The sequence below is a fragment of the Rattus norvegicus genome, chromosome 19 (genome assembly GCF_036323735.1).
Source record: "Rattus norvegicus strain BN/NHsdMcwi chromosome 19, GRCr8, whole genome shotgun sequence".
NCBI classification, from domain to species: domain Eukaryota; kingdom Metazoa; phylum Chordata; class Mammalia; order Rodentia; family Muridae; genus Rattus; species Rattus norvegicus.
In genome coordinates this window covers 7,705,454-7,721,349 of record NC_086037.1, presented here as the reverse complement: position 1 = coordinate 7,721,349, position 15,896 = coordinate 7,705,454, and the positions used below count along the sequence as shown (strand labels likewise).

The 15,896-nt window shown below is 41.0% G+C and overlaps 1 long non-coding RNA gene across 5 annotated transcripts in view; it reads right to left on the bottom strand.

The window, feature by feature from the left end:
• Positions 1–660: 660 nt before the first annotated feature.
• The window catches only part of LOC102548009 (uncharacterized), a 36,707-nt gene continuing 21,471 nt past the window's right edge, over positions 661–15,896 (bottom strand). For 2 of the 5 annotated variants that reach the window (XR_001842229.3, XR_597121.4), the window contains 2 exons: positions 5,122–5,274; positions 661–1,404 (listed from right to left, as the gene is read on the bottom strand). This is a non-coding gene — a long non-coding RNA (uncharacterized LOC102548009). Of the gene's footprint in view, positions 4,197–4,580; positions 4,972–5,121; positions 5,275–15,896 lie in introns of those variants that run through there. The other 3 variants (XR_005496754.2, XR_005496756.2, XR_005496755.2) reach the window with 3 other exon arrangements.

Below are 15,896 nucleotides of genomic sequence, written 5' to 3'. Positions count from 1 at the left end.
AGGTCACTGGTCTTGGCAAGAGTCTTGTTGGCTGCTTCTTTTTAATTGTTGTGTTTTTCCTCATTAAAACACATTATATATAATTGGGGTTTTGGGTTAAGTCACAAGTAGATTATTTTCTTACCTGCTACCTCTTAAATGTCCTCAATAAATCTATCTTTAAAAACCACACTTTTTTTTTTTTTTAGTTTATTTCACTGAGGATTCCTTTGGAGCTTGAAGTGAGAATCCTGAGACGAGTTGGGACATGAACAGAGACAGAACCTGTACTGGCCACAGGTCAGCATTCTACTCTGTCAGAAGAGTAGCCACAGATTAAATAAGAAAGAAAAAAAACCATCACAACCAAAACAACCCCAGAATATTATCCCTTTCTAACTGGAAAGTTATCTTCCCTTTTCCAACTCCCCTCCCTCCCTTTTTAGCTTAGGGTATTAATTTCCTATTGTTCTACTTGAATTCTTATCTAAGAAGTACCTCAGATATAAGGGAGCATCTTGGCAGTATAGTGAGTACATGAAACATGTTGGGGGTTGGAGTAGGGGACATTAGATGCTCCATTTTTAACCTTTGTGAATTTGGAGCAGCCTGTTTCTGTGTCTCACTTTCCCGGTCTTGTGGCCCAGGTCCATTAAAGTGTGCTGCGTTTCACGAGACATGTTTGAGCTTATTTTAGAAACTTTAATGAATTTTTCAAGGCAGACATTGTTTTGGAAATGACTAGAAGACAATGCAGAGTCTGTTGTTACCTGATTTTGTTTACACCAAAAAGGAAGATGTGTGAACTGAGGACACACAGGTGTGGTTTTGAGACCACAGAGTCCTCCACAAAAACTTAGTTCAATCTTGGTTAGAAAGTTTAAAGTAGTGTTCATTCAAAGAAGATTTGAGTGAATAGTTTGGGTTAGAATCTAGATATAGACACTAAACCCAGACACTATTGTGGTTGCCAAGAAGTGCTTGCTGACAGGAGCCTGATAGAGCTGTTTCCTGAGAGGCTCTGCCAGAGCCTGACAAATACAGCGGTGGATGCTCCCGGGCAACCATTGGACTGAGCATGGGGTCCCCAATGGAGGAGTTAGAGAAAGGACCGAAGGAGCTGAAGGGGGGTTGCATCCCCTAGGAAGAACATCAGTATCAACCAACCAGAACGCCCAGAGCTCCCAGGGACTAAACCACCAACCAAAGAGTACACACAGAGGGACCCACGGCTCAGCCGCATATGTAGCAGAGAATGACCTTGTAGGACACCAAAGGTAAATGAATGCAAGAAGCCTGAAGCCAAGTCAGGATCTCAGATGCTTGCCTCTGTGGTTTCCGTATCTTCTGACCCACATGAGAGAGTGTGAGCAATTCTCATTGCCGTCCCTCGGAATTTATTCCATAGTTAGTGCTCGACGTCCTCTGTAAATGACAAGAACTGTTATTAACTATTGCCGTTGTAATTTCTATTATCTGCTTCACTCCGGTACCTAGATTGTTTTAAAAAAATGAAGGAAGAGGGAGAGGTATGGTCATTTTATTTGATGTTGACAATTAGTATGGGGCAACCCCTAATCTACTTCTCTATTTGCTGGCTTGGCTCCCTCCCCAGCGGTGTTACCCAGATACTTGCTGTTTGTTCTGGCCATGAGTTCATGGTCCATCTCTCCTCATGGTGCCTTCTTCTCTCTCCTCCTTGTTCTCCTCTCTTATTGATGCTCTTCACCCCCAACAAATTAATCAAAACCCACATATCTCTAATCCCCCAGTAATGGCTGAAGCCATTTTAATTTAACCAATAGTTTTAAATTAAGGAGCGAGGTTTGCACAACAAAAGCTGGTAAATACGAGAATTCACGCCTATGCCTAGGCCTGCAGGTACTAAAGTTAGCACCACAATACATAACGACAACCACACCTCGACTGAAGAAGGAGGAGGAGCAGAAGGAGGAGGGGGAAGAAGGGGAGGAGGAGCAAAAGGAGGAGGGAGAAGAAGGAGGAGGAGGAGCACAAGGAGGAGGGGGAAAGAAGGGGAGGAGGAACACAAGGAGGAGGGGGAAGAAGGGGAGGAGGAGCACTAGGAGGAGGGGGAAGAAGGAGGAGGAGGATCACAAGGAGGAGGGGGAAGAAGGAGGAGGAGGAGCACAAGGAGGAGGGGGAGCAAGGGGAGGAGGAGCACTAGGAGGAGGGGGAAGAAGGAGGATCACAAGGAGGAGGGGGAAGAAGGAGGAGGAGGAGCACAAGGAGAAGGGGGAAGGAGGGGAGGAGGAGCACAAGGAGGAGGGGGAAGAAGGAGGATCACAAGGAGGAGGGGGAAGAAGGGGAGGAGCACAAGGAGGAGGGGGAAGAAGGGGAGGAGGAGCACAAGGAGGAGGGGGAAGAAGGAGGAGGAGCACAAGGAGGAGGGGGAAGAAGGGGAGGAGGAGCACAAGGAGGAGGGGGAAGAAGGAGGAGGAGCACAAGGAGGAGGGGGAAGAAGGAGGAGGAGCACAAGGAGGAGGGGGAAGGGGAGGAGGAGCACAAGGAGGAGGGAGAAGGAGGAGGAGGAGCACAAGGAGGAGGGGGAAGAAGGGGAGGAGGAGCACAAGGAGGAGGGGGAAGAAGGGGAGGAGGAGCACAAGGAGGAGGGGAAAGAAGGGGAGGAGGATCACAAGGAGGAGGAGGAAGAAGGGGAGGAGGAGCACAAGGAGGAGGGGGAAGAAGGAGGAGGAGGAGCATGGGGCGGAGGAAAAAGAGAAGACACCAGATACCAGGTGTGGGTTTCCCGAGAGTAATAATCAGTGTAGATAAGGATGGAGAGAATTATGGGCATTTATGAGACTGAATTTGGCCTTTGCTAAGGAATTCTTTTTTTTTAAATCCTGACCGTCTATGACTCAGTGACACGAAATGTTTACCCTTCTGCTTCTCAAAGGTTTTGCTTGCTTATTTCTTTTCCTTCCACGATTGCCAATAACTTCCAAAGGAGTTCACGTAAAACAGTTAAAATTACTTGCTCTCTTTGCTTTCTGGTGTTAAGCATCATAATTATTTTCATTGTGAATTTCATATTTCACATTTCAAAAGTCTTTAGTTTCAGCCTTTGTACGGATAATGTATTCTGTATAAAATGCCATAGTTTGAACTGTGTCCAGTAGACTTTCACCACTGACACAAAATATCAGAAATAATCAACTAGAAAAGAAAGTCAGGAAATATGGTTTCAGAGGGTTGAGTCCACATCCAGTTTGTCTATTGGTTTCTGGCCTGTAAATGTCAGCATACCACAGTTGGTGCCTTTTACCTCATAGCTGAAAGGAATGAGAGTCAGTTACAGAAAGAGAGAGGTGGTCTGAGACCTTGATGGCCAGCTTGACTTAACTTCTCCGAGTGGGACGTCCATCATAAGAGGCAGACTGCTACCTCCTACAGACATAATCTAGAGCCAAGCCTTCAATGCATGGTCTTTGGGAGCAGTTGCAGATCTAAACAACTGCATAAATGTATACAATAGTTCATTTAATCACAACTCTACAGACAGACATTTGTGAAGTTTGTTTATATTTAATGCTAGCAAAGTATTGGAATAATTGTGCAGTTCTTATCTATATACAGATACTGCTACCTAAACACATATACTTACAAAGCATTATTTTCCATACAGTTTTCCAAAATTACCTCCCACCTATGTTAAATCAAGCAATTCTGCCCTCCATGTTCAGCTGTGCTTCTATTGTTTTTTTTTTAAACAGGTCCTGATCCATATCAACAGGATTTCAAGCAGTGGTTTTCATCCTGTTGGTTGGAGTCCTTTGCAGGGGTGTGTATATCAAATAGTCCTTTACTTAAGGCCACCAAGAAACACACATTTACCTTGTGATTCACATCAGTAGGAGATTACAGTCATGAAGTAGCAGTGAAAATAACTTTGTGGTTAGGGGTCACCCCACATCATGAGGAACGGCATTAAAGGGTTGCAACATTAGAAAGCTTGAGAAATGCTGATTTAAAGAACTACATTAGGCTGACTAGAAATCAGGAGACAGTTGTACACCGGAACATGTGACATCGGTCTAGTCTTCACTTAGACTTCTTTGAAAGATCTCTTCTTGTCCTTGACCCTGTCAGCTATTCCTGCATTCAAGCTTTCAGTCCTTTCAGTTTCTTTGTAAAATGGTAGATGTCACCTTAGACGAAGAGGTGCTGTGCTCCTTACGTGAAGAGCTACAGGTAACCTGCAATGATGAGAGTAGAAAGAACACACCCTCTGGCTGTCCAAGGCCAACGGGTCAGCGCTGAAAAGATGCATACAAAGGGAGCAGGTGGGATGAGAAATATATGCATATATAATGTGCATACATAATACTTATATAGGCACATACCAATAACTGACAAAAAGAAGAGGCCATAGATTTGACAGAGAGCAAGGAGAGATATATTGGAGAGTTTGGAGAGAGAAGGGGGAAGGGAGAAATGACTTAATTATAATCTCGAATTTAAAAGCAATATTAAAAATATACGGAAGCAATAGGTAAAGGTTCCCAGAACTCAAAGAACCCAGGGCACATCTGCACTACACAACCCAAGCAGAAACTTGTTCTTCAAGGAATTCAAAATTATTTTCATTTAAAATAAAACATGTATATTTCTAAAACTCTTTATGGGGAGAAGACAATAGTCCAAGAACCAGAGAGAGGAGTAACGTCCTTGAAACTTCCAGGGGAAATGAAACATGAGAGAACCAAGAATAGATCCTTCCTGTCTGGTGACGACTGCTGGAATCTTCTCTTAGAAAGAAAACAAATGACCCATATGTTAGGGGGCTTTGTTGTGGTTTTGCTTCGTTGTCTGTTTGTTCTAAATATGAGCTCAATACAGTGTCACATGGAACGAGGATCTCTGTCATATTTACGGACACGTTCCTTTTATTCACAGGATACCATCCGAGATTCTCCCACGTCAGAAGTAAGCAGAGCGATGGCCTCTTGTTACCACCCAGAGCATCAACACCTGGAGATTTTAAGGACGTTATTAACAATAACCATTTGTTTAAAATGCCTTTTCCTTTAAATATAGAGCTTGCTCTCCAGGATGGCAGTTTCCAATCTGAAGGGCAGAATGAACAGGGATCTGATTGCTAGCAGGGGTGATTATACTTACTGTCTTTGAAAGGGTTTCCTTGGCCCAGTGTGTCAGCTCTACTCGGAGATCGAGACTAAGCGAGGCAGGATGAAAAGCCTCAGATGGAGGGGAATTTAACAGTCCCATGGAAATGACTTGCTCCTCAGATGCCCAGTTCTTTCAAAAGCAGTGCTAGGATTAAGGAAAAAGGATTTTCTTACAGTAACTTTATCTCCAAATGAAAAGATTGTTTTCTCCGTGTTGGATCGAATGAGCATCCATGACCCATCACATACCTCTGAGTAGAAGCTGCCTCCGTGGTTCTGCCTATTTCTTTTTCCTCCTACCTTTCCTCTGCTTCTGAGTCCAAAAGTGACATTAGCACTCTTTATACTAGAGATGAAATTAACTACTTAGCCAGATCCCTAAAGTGGAGGACATAACACTCAGAAGCAAGCATTTCATTTGCCAAAATGCACGTTATCTAATGCAATAAATGATGATAGTGTGTCTTTAGGCCCTGGTTGTTCTGTCATTTCGGGAAATAATAAAGACTTTTCATTTTCTCCCTTAGATCATAAGTGCTGTGTTATTAGTGCCGTCTCAGCGTTAAACCAGGTTGCAAGCTGCTTATTCTTCAAAATGAAGCTTTATTTTTTCAGTTTAATTGCTTTCTCAGGAGCATTATTAACTTCCAGAAGGGGTTGGGAAAAAATGAAAGCAGCTGAATCTGTGGCTCTGTATATCTGACGCTAAGAAGTACCATTTCAAACCCAATGCAACAGTCCTGCCACAATTATCAAGGATATTACTTACGAATATCCATTGCATGGTAATTATAAGAGAATGATCTTTTAAATACCAGGTGTAAGAACCATCTGCATTTTTTTTCTTTCAATGTGTCAAGTAAAGAATTATCCTGTTATCCCGAGGGACCAAATAATGCCCAAACTCCCTGGACTTTTTGCAAAATAAATCTTTAATCCATTTTGCACGTGAATCAATCATCAAATTGTAGTTCCCCCCTCCTTAATGGTTCTCAATCTCCTCATCTTATTTTTACAGACCTATGCTTGGTGTCAGAACACAGACATCTGCTACACCATCGTCTCCTCCCAAATGGCTTCCCCATCTGCCAAACCGAGGGATAGACTGAGTTCTCTAAAGCAGAATCTGTAGTGTGTGTGTGTGTGTGTGTGTGTGTGTGTGTGTGTGTGTGTGTGCGTGTGTGTTGGTTTTACTCGAAAGGCTTATAGTCAATAAAAGCTGAATAGTCCAACAGTAGACTTTTGTACACTGTGGACACTAAGAACTCAGAAGTTGATCAACCCACAAAGCCAGGTTCCTTGTAAGTCCCAGCGTGGTGTCAAGGACCTAGAGCCTTCCTGGAGAGTCTGTGCCCTTCAACTTCCTGTGGGAACTTCAAGAAGCTGGAGACTAATGTCAGAAAAATATGCTGCAGCAGCAGCAGCAGCAACAACAACAACAACAACAACAACAACAGTGTCTGTTCACTCACCAACAAGAAACAAAGGCAATCCAGCAAGCAGCACTGATTTTCACTCATACCCCTGTATGTCTTGGCCAACACCAGAAGCTTCTACACACTTTAGGGAAGGATCTTTTCATTTCAGCTATTCCTCATTGATACTACCCTCACTGACACATCCAGAGGAAAACACATAGTTGATTCCAGTCCAAGAAACTTGACAACCAAGATTAACTACCACGCAGGATGATCACTAAGTCAGCTGTATACTATCCCCCAGGGATGGTTTCAACATCTATATAGATGCACATCATCGATCAAGGTGAAACAAAAACAACAGTGCTCAGAACTCTGCGTGCTGGCGTGATTAGCCATTTCTGCCTCTGCTGCTCCTAAGAGCATGATTGACTGCTCTCTGACGTGTCTCTTTTGCTCCATTTTTGTCCAACCAAGTTTGTAAATGTCACAAATCTCTTAACCACCACTGTGAAGAAATCAGGATCAATTTAAAAGAGCAGATGCTCTGTGATTCCTCCAATCATATACGTGCACTTAGGGAAAGTGGAGGCATGTGGGGACCACGTGCTTCCATATTTGGGTGAAATATGAGGTAATTCTATGCACTCATCTTTCTAGCAAGTAGCTTGCTGTTCCTACTGATGAGATGGAATGAATGTTGGGAATACAGTGTGGATCTCATGTGGGTAAGTTGGACACTCAAAAAGGAGCAGGACCTAAAATAGACTCGTTACAGAATCATTTATTCAGACGTATCTCAGGAGTCACTGGCTAGAATTCATTCTTTGCTGGTGGAAGTAACATATTCAGGAATATCGTATAATCAATAAAGTAACATATTCAGGAATATCGTATGATCAATAAAGTAACATATTCAGGAATATCGTATGATCAATAAGGTAACATATTCAGGAATATCGTATGATCAATAAAGTAAAATATTCAAGAATATCATATGATCAATAAGGTAACATATTCAGGAATATTGTATGATCAATAAAGTAACATTTTCAGGTATATCGTATGATCAATAAGGTAACATATTCAGGGATATCGTATGATCAATAAAGTAACATATTCAGGAATATCATATGATCAATAAGGTAACATATTCAGGAATATCGTGTGATCAATAAAGTAACATTTTCAGGTATATCGTATGATCAATAAGGTAACATATTCAGGAATATCGTATGATCAATAAAGTAACATATTCAGGAATATCGTATGATCAATAAAGTAAAATATTCAGGGATATCGTATGATCAATAAAGTAACATATTCAGGAATATTGTATGATCAATAAAGTAACATATTCAGGAATATCGTATGATCAATAAAGTAACATATTCAGGAATATCGTATGATCAATAAAGTAACATATTCAGGAATATCGTATGATCAATAAGGTAACATATTCAGGAATATCGTATGATCAATAAAGTAACATATTCAGGAATATCGTATGATCAATAAAGTAACATATTCAGGAATATCGTATGATCAATAGGTAACATATTCAGGAATATCGTATGATCAATAAGGTAAGATATTCAGGAATATTGTATGATCAATAAAGTAACATATTCAGGAATATCGTATGATCAATAAAGTAACATATTCAGGAATATCGTATGATCAATAAGGTAACATATTCAGGAATATTGTATGATCAATAAAGTAACATATTCAGGAATATCGTATGATCAATAAAGTAACACATTCAGGAATATCGTATGATCAATAGGTAACATATTCAGGAATATCGTATGATCAATAAGGTAAGATATTCAGGAATATTGTATGATCAATAAAGTAACATATTCAGGAATATCGTATGATCAATAAAGTAACATATTCAGGAATATTGTATGATCAATAAAGTAGCAACGGAAAGTTGTTGCCTGCTTCTGTTTATCTTGTTCCCTCCTCTCACAATCCCCTACCCCTACCCCCTCTCTCTCCTTCTTTCCCTCTCTCCATCTTGTAGGTCTCAGCATGTAATTTGCACATCTCACATTTTGTACAGCTTCTTTAGGATAAGTCATATGGCCTTTCAAATAGCATCTCATTTCATTTTAAGGAACTCACTCTAAGAAAAAAGTCGAGGAGCCTTGGGTACCCTGCATTTTGTTGCTCCTAATGTTGCTGCTGCTGTTGCTGCTGCTGATGTCGTGGTTGCTGCTGGTGGTGGTATTGTTACTGATGTTACTAGGGGTGTTTTGTTTTGTTTTAAGTTTTTGGTGGAGTGGATGTGTAAAGCTGGCACTGAGCTTAGTTTATAGCTAAAGATACCCTGAACTTCTACCCTTCGTACCTCTAGCTTCTACATTCTGGATCACAGCTATGTATGTGTCACCATACACAGTGGCTATGTTAGCGCTCTACCAACTGAGCGTCATCTCCAACTTTAGTGAAATTCACAATGCAAAGAAAATCATGCAAAAGCCACCGCCCTGAAAACGCAGTATTGTCAATGTTAAAATATACATCTGAGTTTGCAACACGGGGACGAGACTGACAGAGAGTCTTGCGTTTTGTGATATCCCTTTCTTCGGGAAGTTCTTTCAATACGTGTAAAGATGAGTGAGAGAAATAAGACTGAGAGTGGGAGTGGCCACTTTTACCTCCAGATCATTTGCTTCTGCTTCTTTACAGGAATTACACTTAATAAAACATATTTCCAAGTATTACTGAAAGTCAAGTTTTCCCTGTAACTTTGAGCTAGACAGCAAAAGACAACAAAAGTCTTTAGCATATTTTAAGTAACAATCACCATGTAGTAATCACAGGGAGGAAGAGATGTTTAACAGTCAAATGATCTGCTGAGGCGTTTCTAGCTATTATTGCCCCCAGGGTGGACCTGCTTCTTAGTACCTTAGGCTGTTCTTTCCATATTAAAATCCATTAGCCATGTAAAAATGACAGCTTAGAATGGGGGTGTTTCATGGGCACTGGAAAAAATTTCCTGAACAAAACACCAATGGCTTATGCTCTAAGATCAAGAATCGACAAATGGGATCTCATAAAACTGCAAAGCTTCTGTAAGGCAAAGGACACTGTGGTTAGGACAAAACGGCAACCAACAGATTGGAAAAAGATCTTTACCAATCAACAGATAGAGGCCTTATATCCAAAATATACAAAGAACTCAAGAAGTTAGACCGCAGGGAAACAAATAACCCTATTAAAAAATGGGGTTCAGAGCTAAACAAAGAATTCACAGCTGAGGAATGCCGAATGGCTGAGAAACACCTAAAGAAATGTTCAACATCTTTAGTCATAAGGGAAATGCAAATCAAAACAACCCTGAGATTTCACCTCACACCAGTGCGATTGGCTAAGATCAAAAACTCAGGTGACAGGAGATGCTGGCGAGGATGTGGAAAAAGAGGAACACTCCTCCATTGTTGGTGGGATTGCAGACTGGTAAAACCATTCTGGAAATCAGTCTGGAGGTTCCTCAGAAAATTGGACATTGAACTGCCTGAGGATCCAGCTATACCTCTCTTGGGCATATACCCAAAAGATGCCTCAACATATAAAAGAGACACGTGCTCCACTATGTTCATCACAGCCTTATTTATAATAGCCAGAAACTGGAAAGAACCCAGATGCCCTTCAACAGAGGAATGGATACAGAAAATGTGGTACATCTACACAATGGAATATTACTCAGCTATCAAAAACAACGAGTTTATGAAATTCGTAGACAAATGGTTGGAACTGGAAAATATCATCCTGAGTGAGCTAAACCAATCACAGAAAGACATACATGGTATGCACTCATTGATAAGTGGCTATTAGCCCAAATGCTTGAATTACCCTAGATCCCTAGAACAAACGAAACTCAAGACGGATGATCAAAATGTGAATGCTTCACTCCTTCTTTAAATGAGGAAAAAGAATACCCTTGGCAGGGAAGGGAGAGGCAAAGATTAAAACAGAGACTGAAGGAACACCCATTCAGAGCCTGCCCCACATGTGGCCCATACATATACAGCCACCCAATTAGACAAGATGGATGAAGCAAAGAAGTGCAGGCTGACAGGAGCCGGATGTAGATCGCTCCTGAGAGACACAGCCAGAATACAGCAAATACAGAGGCGAATGCCAGCAGCAAACCACTGAACTGAGAATAGGTCCCCCGTTGAAGAAATCAGAGAAAGAACTGGAAGAGCTTGAAGGGGCTCGAGACCCCAAAAGTACAACAATGTCAAGCAACCAGAGCTTCCAGGGACTAAGCCACTACCTAAAGACTATACATGGACTGACCCTGGACTCTGACCTCATAGGTAGCAATGAATATCCTAGTAAGAGCACCAGTGGAAGGGGAAGCCCTGGGTCCTGCTAAGACTGAACCCCCAGTGAACTAGACTGTTGGGGGGAGGGCGGCAATGGGGGGAGGTTTGGGAGGGGAACACCCATAAGGAAGGGGAGGGGGGAGGGGGATGTTTGCCCGGAAACCGGGAAAGGGAATAACACTTGAAATGTATATAAGAAACACTCAAGTTAATAAAATAAATAAATAAATAAAAGTTACTTGGGAAAAAAAAAGAATGGGGGTGTTTAAATTAGAAAGAAAGCAAACAGTAAGGTTCTGTTCTAGGAACCTGGAAGAACTAAAAGGATTTCTCCCTGCAAGCTTTCTTTTACAAATTCCAGCCTTAATTGTGACCACATAGAAACATGGAGAGGTGATGTCCACATGAAATGCGCTCCACAACGGAAGTCATTGGTGCTCAGAAGTGTAAAACAGGAAGAGTTAACTAACATGACCTACTGACCTACATGTGAAATAAAGAAAACTATTAAACTCTTTAAAAAAAAAACAGCAAAGGAGAATATAAAACACCTTGCTTGAGATAATGAGATTTACAGATTTTATATATTGCACCAAAGCATTTTGGTGTTCTGAATATGCTTGGCCCAGGGAGTTACACTAATAGGATATATAGCCTTGTTAGAGTAGGTATGACCATATCGGAGGAAATATGTCATTGTGGGGTTGGACTTTGAGACCCCACCGCTAGCTGCATGGAAGTCAGTCTTCTCCTGACTGCCTTTGCATCAAGATATAGAACTCTTGGCTCCTTTTCCACGACCATGTCTGCCTGGACACTGCCATGTTTCCTGCCATAATAATGGACTGAACCTCTGAACCTGTAAGCCAGCCCCAATTAAATGCTGTTCATTACAACAGTTGCCTTGGTCACCATGTCTTTTCTCAGCAATGAAAACCACAGCTAAGACATGTTCTACTAAAACAAAGTGAAACAAAAAGGCCAAATCATAAAAATTTAAGAATCCATTCTCTGTGCAGGAGCGCTGTCAAAAGAATAAGAACTACCATAGACAAACATTTGCAAAACAGTTATTTTCAGATAAGGGTATGGTATACCTACTCTACAATGAATGCTTTATTATATAAATGATAATTAACCTCATGACACAATGTTCTATATCATCACCCACTATTGAGTTGGATATAAATGATAAGGAGTGTCCACTACTTGCTGTTGGGACAGCCACAGTCAAAACTATGACACAAGCAGATGCAGATAAGGATAGCAGCAAGAGAAACGTGGGAGACAGTCTCAAAAAACCAAACAGACTTTGTGTGATTAAGACCCTACAGGCCTTTGCAGCATTTACCCAAACAAGTTAAAATTATGTCCCCAGAAAGAAAAAAAAAATCTGCGTGAGAATGTTTACAGAAACATTATTTGTAATTGCCAAACACGGAAGCAAGCTCCATGTCCTACAGTACATGAATATATACACTTGGATATTCAAATGATGGGATATTATTCACTTTACCAATGAGAAATGATTCATCCAAGAATAGTTAGTCTAGAACATTAATTGCTTATAATAAAGTAAAAGAAAAATTATAAAAATTCTTCAACTCTGATCACTGGTTTGTTCCTTCGGGCTTGGTCAGCTTGCTTTCTTCTTTTCTGTAGCCTAGGAGCTCCTGCCCAGAAGTACAGCATTCATAGTTGGCTGCACTCTCCTGCATTAATCATACTAATTAAAATACCCCACAGACATATCCACAGAGTTATTTGATAGGGGCAATCCTCCAGTGAGGAGCCTTCTTTCTAGATGACCTTAGTTTGTGTCAAGTTGAACAAAAAATTATGTCATATCGGTTAGCTTTATTGAAATGTACAGAGCATACAACTCCAGAAGGGAACAGTGGAGGAAACCATAGACTTTGGGTGGTAAGAATCTTCCAGTCAGAGTAGGTTCACTGACTTCTAAGCAAACCATTCTGATACGTAATGCTAGCAGCAGGAGAGTTATACAAGGTAGGAAAGAAATATGTAGAAGCTATGAAAACTATCTGAACACTCTTCCCTTTTTTTTGTTGCTTTTTAAAAAAGTAGACTGTAGAGAGCTGAAACCAACTTCAGGCAGTAACTTTCCAAGTTCTGGCCTGTGGATAAAGAATTAAAAGGGGGTGCTTTTGAGAACGGCAAGAAGACTTTTGTTCAGAAGCCTGCCAGTTGGGACTCTGTGGGAAACGGAAGCAAACATAAGACTGGACCAAATTTCCGTGGTCTTTTTGGGTGAATGACAGGTCAGGATGCTGTATTCACCTATGCGGATGCCAACACGAACAAAGGCATCACCTGGGAGAGGATACACTGGGATTATTTGCAGAATCCCAAAAAAGATGTCCCTGGGGCTAAAATGATCTTTGCTGAGATGAAGAAAGGAAGAAAGAGAAGACCTCATAGCCTATCTTTTAAAGGGTACTACTGCTACGAATACCCTTTGCCTTATTATGAATCATATGTTTCCTAGATTTTTAAAACTGTGTTTTTAGTTGAAATAGAATTATAATGCCTTCGACCCCTTGCTTTCCTCCTTCCCACCTCTTCCAGCTACCTTCCGCTGATGGCCTCCCATGTCCCTCCCAATGTCAAGATAATAGCCATTTTCCCATGTGATTAGTATTGTTACATACATATATACATTTGGTATGTGCATACATGCTTATAACATGCTTATAACATATATGCCTATATAACCCATGTATGCATATATGCTTCTATATGCGGGTTCAGGCTGACCAGTCTGCATTCGACAATGAATAATGGAGCTCTAGAAGAGGCTAATTCTTCTCCCAGGAATTATGAGAATCTTACAGTTCGTTGTCTAGCGATGGGAGACAGTAAAATGTACTCTCATTTACACTAGCATGCCTGATGATATTATTCATGCAGCCATTTACAGGAAACACTGTTTCACTGCAGACTTCCTTATGATTTGGTTCTTACAACACGTGTGTCCCTTACAGGCAATGTTCCCTGAGCCACAGATGCAGGAACCGTATGTGATACTAAGGTATCCGTTAGAGCTTGGCTCCCCCCACCTGTTGATCTCTGTATTGTGTCCAGCTACGGTTTTTTGTCATAGTTTCTATCTAGCTATAATGAGAGGCTTTTTTGACAAGTGATTACAGCTACAGCATCTCCAGGAAAGTTGCATCTCGCATGCAAAAGGAGTTCATGGATTATAGGTCTAGAATCACACTTTTGAGGTTTTCACAGATCATGAATGGCTGTCGGCATATTTTGGGTGGTTCCGATTGAAGTCAAGTTGGCATGTAATAAAAAAATGTTTAAATGAATACACTAAGAAAAATCAGGTGTAATAATTGGGTAAAAATGACAGCAAAACAGCACTGATTCTGTAATGGTTTCTCATTGTCCCTTTATCTATTAAAAAAAAAAAGAGTAAAGCAAGAAGCAGAATTCAGTAACAACCAGGATGTATATGTCAGCATAAAAGTTTCTTTGTGTGGTATTTTTGCTATAATTTCCCTGTAATATTCATATGACATCTCATGCATATTATGTATTGATAATATATCTCAGTTTCAGTCTACACTTCATTGTTAAAGGTGTCTTGCAATATGCTACATTTTAAAAATAATTTCTGCAAAGGAGTTTTGCTTGCCTATAGTCAGTGAGTCTATGATAAAGATGAGATTTGAACTCATGAAAACCATACGAAGCACAGCTCACATCCAGATGACACATACGTAATAAAACTTCAGGAAAGAACGCCAAATGAGTTCCGCTCGCTTCCACTCACTGACGCCTCTAGATGGAACAGAGCTGAATACCTAAGTGAACTGAGTACATGCATATGCTTTTTAAAAACTTTAGCCTTTTCCAATTCTGTAAGTGTTAACGTTAATTAAACATATACTTTGAAGGAAAAGGACCTCCCATAGATGGCATATGCTGCAGTTCAGCTATTTTTGAGTATTGTACACAAGTTTTATAATGACTACTTTCTGGAACGTCATATTGTTTCCCAAATTGCTGGTCTGATGCCAACTGGTGTGACTTGGTGCTGTTTGTTTCCTACGCCTAGGGAAAATGTCAGGTTCTTTCTAAATTAAGCAATTCAATTATGCAACTGCCTCCTTCAACCCCATATCGTTTTTCTGTGCTACTATATTGAATGTCATGAGAAAACGAGAAGAGTCACTTAGTCTTAAAGTCTCCGCTAATCTTTGCACTCTTACGCGTCTGGTCACTTGACCTTTCCGAGAACTGTATGCATACTCGTATAACGCATATGCACACACACACACCTACATATAGACACATACACACTGTTCCATGAATACATTGTGTAGCAAAATTTAGGACAAATCTCCATATTCATCATCAAATTATAAAGTGAAGACATTACGTCATGGCATTCAATTCCTACTACAAGCCACCCACAGGTATATCAGGTAATTGAGGAAAATGGACTTTTCTTTCAAAATGAGTGTTCGGTACTCCTGTGTATGCTGTAAGAAAATACAAGAAATGTGGCAGAACACATGACTACCAACCTTAATGTCACATACCCAGATCAAAGTATTTTAACCCAGAAATATTCCTGTCCAAAGGAAAGACGGGCAAAACAACGGAGCAGACGCTAAAGGTAGGGCCATCTGAGGACCACCACACCATCCATCCTATCTGCAGACACCAACCCCAACACTGTTGCCAAGAAGTGTTTGTGGACAGGAACCTGGTGTGAGTATTCCTCAGGAGGTTCTGCAAGCAACAGAGCAATGCAAATGTGGATGCTGGGAATCAAGCATCAGACTGAGGTCAGGTACCCCAGTGGGGGAGCTGGCAGAAGGGCTGCAGGAGAGGAGGGAATTGCAGCCCTATAGGAAGAACAATGTTGGCTGTACTAACCACCCAGTGCTGCCAGGGACTAGACCACCAACCAAGGAGTGTACAGGGAGGATGCATGGCTCCAAATGAATATGTAGCAGAGGATG